The 5,916-nt window shown below is 40.4% G+C and overlaps 1 pseudogene; it reads left to right on the forward strand.

Moving 5' to 3' along the window:
* The first annotated feature begins 4,911 nt into the window (after nucleotides 1–4,911).
* On the forward strand, nucleotides 4,912–5,119 carry LOC104681699 (annotated as a pseudogene).
* The last annotated feature ends 797 nt before the right edge of the window (nucleotides 5,120–5,916 follow it).

The raw sequence follows: 5,916 nt of genomic DNA on the forward strand, positions 1-5,916 counted from the left end.
CAGGGAATTGAGGACCATTATAGCCATTCTGTTGGAAATGCCCTTGCTCATATTTCCAGCCATTGTACTTCCCTAGTAAAATCCCAACCCTGGTGAAACCCAACCACTGCCTAATCTGAGCATCTGAATGCAGTTAGAGAAAAGCACACAAACATACTGACTGATCTCACCTTAAATAGTCCATCAACATCAAGTGAGTCTTTAGCCAATTCCCTCTCTGACCCTCCAAGATATCAATTTCAGACTTTCTTATCTCTTGACAAACCTGTAAAACTCCCATTCTCCTTCTCATATTTGGTTCTTCTTGCTTCTTATTTCACTAGGAAATAGATGATATCAGAAAAGAGCTTCAACACTTTTCAAACATTTAAACACCCGAACATCAGAACACTGATACCTACTCATATACTCTCTGCCTTCTCTCGAGTTACTGTAGATCAGTGTTTCTCAACCTTTTCTTTTCATTATTGCCCCTTAAAGAGTCTTTTTAGATACTTTTTTCCTAGTTGCCTCATGCCATAAGATTATGTACTGCATGTGTATCTGTGCTTTGTACATAAAAAGACTAGGAACCAACTTTTGTCCTCATTGAGGATACGTGCAATAGGTGAACCATCCAAGTTGCTGTCTTAGGCTAAACGCTCCCAGTGCACTGGGTCCCATTTCCTTTCACCAACTCTAGAGTACCATTCTCACTGTTATCTGTTCTCTTTCCTATACTATCATTTCCCCCTTTCTACTGGTTTATTCCCTTCAATCTATAAAAAATATTCTATGTTCCATCTGATTAAAATCTTCCCTTAACTGTGTATCTCCCTTCACTGGTCTTTCCCATTTCTCTATATCCATTCCCCTTTACCAAAGACTCAAAAGACCATGTGTAGGTGTGCTGGCCAGCAGCCAGCATCACCCACCAGACATGTGAGTGAAGATGCCTCCAGACAGTGCTAGCCCCAGCCCCAGGTCTGAGAAGAGCTTTTCATCACCTTCCTTGGAGCTAAGGAGTAGAGATGCAAGAAAGACCCCTGAAAGCTAGCTATAAGATAATTCAACCCCATTTTCACTCAGCTGAACTGGGCGATTGCCCATGTGACCACACTTGGTATATATTTCCTGGTTTTCACCTCAATTGGAAATGTCCACTGTGGCTTGTTGATCTTGGGTTATTTTACCTCTACGGGGACTTCTATTATTTATGAGAAAAATACCTTCCTAATAGGGTTATTGGAAGATCAAATGAGATAAAGCGAGCTTTAGGAACCTTGCACAATGAGAGGAGACAATAAATGCTCCCCCAACCTCCTCTATGCCACCTCTCGTATTCCCAGTAGAATTGGAATTTTATTGAGAGAAGGAACCATACCTACCATTCCTTTACATTCTTCATAGCTCATAGGACACTACTTTGTCTGTAATGTATAATAAATGCTTTTTAAAAAAATACCCCTAGTGTTCTTCCCTGAATTGGACCAGAAGATAAAAAATTTCCAAAGCAAAAGTAATTAAGAGCCTTCTTAGTTGAAGGCCCCTTGGTGTAGGGCTCTTTAAAAAATTGAATTAATTATAATTCTGCCAATGAGGGACACTAATGTTGATCCACTTTGAATCTTTGGTGGTGCCTCTTCTTCTGAATAAGAAATTTATTAAATATGTATAATATATAAAATATTATTGGTTTATTTATGCACCAATTATGTGATTTAACACTTAATGCCTTCAAGTGAGGAACCAAGCCTTGTGAAACATTTTGTAGCCTCAGAGATTGGAGTAATGTCTTGTACATAGGAGGGTCTACACACATATTTGTTAAATAATAAAAAGAAAATAATTTTAAACATTACTATTATTACAAGTTGACACCAAATTTGAAAATTTTGATTAAAAGAGAAACACATTTACTTCTAACACGAAGACTAAAAAGTAGTATTTCACAAATTCCTTTTCATTTTGTACATTTTTCAATAAGGTTTTGTGTTGAGAGGGTCAAATGTTTGATCTGCTGATGTTTTTTTAATCCTTCCCCTTCAAGCAGAGCAACTTTTCCTTAGCGTGGCTTTCAAAGCCCTTAACAATGTGGCTCTTCTTTACTGGTTCAGCTTCATTTCTTTCCACAATTCCTCATATCCCTCCCCTCTCTCTCCTTTCCTTTCTCCTTCCCTTTCTTACAAACATGCTCCTCTCACATCTGGGCCCTTGCTCATGTGTTTGCCTTTGCTCTCTTGGCTCTTTTCCTGGCTAACTCCCAGCAGTACCATCCTGCCTACAGTGGCCTTCCCTGACCACCAAGACTAGGTGAGTTGCATCCCCTACAACTGTCTCCTGTAACAGAACAGAAGATCCTGGAGGACAAGGACTGTGTCCTAATTCTTGTCTTCACAGTACAGTACACAGTCTTTAGCAGATAAGACTCTCCAAGAACATGGTTCCTTGGCATCTTTTTGTTGTTGTTGTTTTGTTTTGTTTTGTTTTGTTTTGAAACAGTCTCACTCTGTTGCCCAGGCTGGAATGCAGTGGTGTGACCTTGGCTTACTGCAACCTCTGCCTCCTGGGTTCAAATGATTCTTGTGCCTTAGCCTCCTGAGTAGCTGGGATTAGAGGAGTGGGTCACCATACCTGGCTAATTTTTGTATTTTTAGTAGAGAGGGTTTCACTATGTTAGCCGAGCTGGTCCCAAACTCCTAACCTCAAGTGATTCTCCCACCTTAGCCTCCCAAAGTGCTGGGATTACAGGTGTGAGCCACTGCACCCAGCCTTCCTTGGCATCTTTTAACAGGTCACAAAATGTCATCGGAGATACAGTTGTTTCATTAGTTCAGTGAAATATTTGCCTATATTGGTAATAATTACAGTAACAGGAAAGCTAAATCTTTGCCAGGTAAACTTTAGGCCTTTGATAACCATTAATAATCAATTATAAAAACCCTAGAAGAACCTTGTAAATTACTGGAAAGCCTACTGAGAGACAAGAGAATCAGAGGAGTGGAGGAATTTTTGAAACAAAGTTATGATTTAAAAAGTAGTAGAGAAACATATGTGAATGTTTACAGCAGCATTATTCATAAGAGACAAAAAAATGGAAACAACCAAATGCCCAATATGGTATATCCATATCATAGAATATTATTCAGCTATAAGAGGAAGTCAAATACTGATACATGCTGTAACATAGCTGGACCTTGAAAACATGCTTAGTGAATGAACCCAGTCACAAAAAAACCACATACTATATGATTCCATTTATATGAAATATTCAGAATAGGCAAACCTATAAAGACAAAAAAAGTAAATTAGTAGTTGGCTAGGGTCAAGAGTGGGGGAGAGAAGAATGGGGAGTGAATGCTACCAGTATGGGTTTACTTTTGAAGTGACGAAAATGTTCTAAAATCAGATTGTGGTGGTGGTTGCACAGCTCTGTGTATACTAAAAGCCATTGAACTGTACTGTTTAACTGATTTAATTTTATGGTATATGAATTATATCTCAGTAAAGCTTTTTTTTTTTTTGAGACTGAGTCTCACTCTTGTCACCCAGGCTGGAGTGCCATGGTGCGATCGTGGCTCTTTGCAACTTCTGCCTCCCAAGTTCAAGTTATTCTCCTGCCTCAGCCTCCCAAGTAGCTGGGACTACAGGTGCTCGCCACCACGCGTGGCTAATTTTTCTATTTTTAGTAGAGACAGGGTTTCACCATGTTTACCAGGCTGGCCTTGAACTCCAGACCTCAGGTGATCCACTTGCCTTGGCCTCCCAAAGTGCTGGAATTACAGGTGTGAGCCACTGCACCCAGCCAATAAAGCTGATTGTTAAAAGTAGTATGGAACGTTTGTTGCAAAGTTAAATCTCAAGAGGCTGTGAAAAAAATAATTTTCTACATAATCTTTGCTGATATAGTTCTACTTTGTGCTTCTTGGTAAGTGAAAAACCAAATCTGTAAAATCTGGGCCTATAGGCCAGAAAGCCCCCTACTCAGTGTTGACCAGCCAAGTGGGTGAGAAGTCGCAATTGCAGGATGCTAAAGATGACAGCAAAGCTGGTGCTGTGTGATGAACTCAAGGGAGAGAGCTGTAAATCAGGTGAGTGAAACGATTATTCGAAGGACATAGCATAATTAATGGAAACAGCAAAATTACATTTACAGTGTAAAATGTAAACATACACCTGGAAACTGACAGCTTGTAGAAAACGCAACTGTTTGTGTTGTAGACATCTCTCTGGCTAGCCGTCAGATTTGGAAAGCATTCGTTTCTGACGTCAATATAAATGGGTGTAGTTGGAAGGTATCTGGTCTGGGTCTTGGGACACCCAAGTTCCAGTTCTGGCTCTCTCATTTATTCACCATTCAACAAACAACTATTAAGCCTACTGTGTGCTAGGCACTGCAGCTAGCCCTGGTGACCCAAAGTTCAAAGACACACTTGTTCCTACCTAAAGGATCGTACTGTTCAGAGAAAGACAATTTAAAATATAGTTAAGTAAGTGCTGTGGTTAGGAGCAAGGTACATCCTCCATCTTGAGGCGTAAAGAAAGAAGGAGTAGCTGTGAGGGAAAGGTTTGCCACAACTTCAAGTTGTATTGTTTCCTTGTTAACTCTTTTTTTAAATACAGTTTTTGTAGAGACAGGGTCCCACTATATTAACTAGGCTGTTATTTAACTCCTGGCCTCAAGTGATCCTTCCAGGCCTCCCAAAGCTCTAGGATTACAGGCATGACCAGCGGCCACTGGCAGCCACCTTGTTAACTCTGCTGTCCCACAAGCTTGTCAGCTCCTTGAGGAAAAGGAGGCTTTTTTTATTACATTCTTTTTTTTAATAAAGAGCTTTATTAAGACATCACTCACATAGCACACAATTCACTCATTTAAAGTAAATGAGTCGGTCTCTTGTTGCAGCAACGCTAGTGGGAGCCCTAGGATCCCGGGCTCGGAACCCGACTACACGGATTGTTTTAAGAAAATGGCAGACAAACCAGACATGGGGGAAATTGCCAGCTTCGATAAGGCCAAGCTGAAAGAAACAGAGACGCAGGAGAAGAACACCATGCCAACCAAAGAGACCATTCAGCAGGAGAAGCGGAGCGAAATTTCCTAAAATCCTGGAGGATTTCCTACCCCTATCATCTTCGAGACCCCAGTCGTGAAGTGGAGGAAGAGCCACCTGCAAGATGGACACGAGCCACAAGCTGCACTGTGAACCTGGGCACTCTGTGCTGATGTCACCAGCCTGTGGGTTTCTGAAGGGACCCCCCCAATTGGAGTGCCAAATTCTCCGGTTTGCCCTGGAATATTATAGAAAATTATTTGTATGAATAATAAAAATAAAACACACTTCGTGGCATGGCAAAAAAAAAAAAAAAGTAAACGAGTCAATGGTTTTTAGTATATTCACAGAACTATACAATCATCACTGCAATCTAATTTTACAGCATTTCATTATCACAGAAAGAAACCCTGTACCCATGAGCTGTCACTCCCCTTCCCCACCTCCACTCCCAGACCTTGCCAAACACAAATCCACTTTCTATCTTTATAGATTTGCTTATTCTGGATGTTACATATAATGGAATCACACAGTATGTGACCTTTGTGACTGGCTTCTTTCACTTAGCATAATGGTTCAAGTTTCAATATTCATCCATATGGCAGCATGTCTCAATACTTCATTACTTTTCATGGCTGAATAATATTCCATTGTATAGATGTGCCACTTTTTACCATTGATCAGTTGGTGGGCATGTAGGATGTTTCTACTTCACGGTCTTAGGAATACCATGAACATTTGTGTAAACGTTTTTGGGTGGATATATGTTGCTATTTCCCTTGGGTATATACCTAGAAGTGGAATTGCTGGATCATGTGGTTACTCTGTTTAATCTTTGGAGGTATTAATACTACCAGATTGCTTTTCAGAATGACTGCACCAT

The sequence above is a fragment of the Rhinopithecus roxellana genome, chromosome 21 (genome assembly GCF_007565055.1).
Source record: "Rhinopithecus roxellana isolate Shanxi Qingling chromosome 21, ASM756505v1, whole genome shotgun sequence".
Taxonomy (NCBI): Eukaryota; Metazoa; Chordata; class Mammalia; order Primates; family Cercopithecidae; genus Rhinopithecus; species Rhinopithecus roxellana.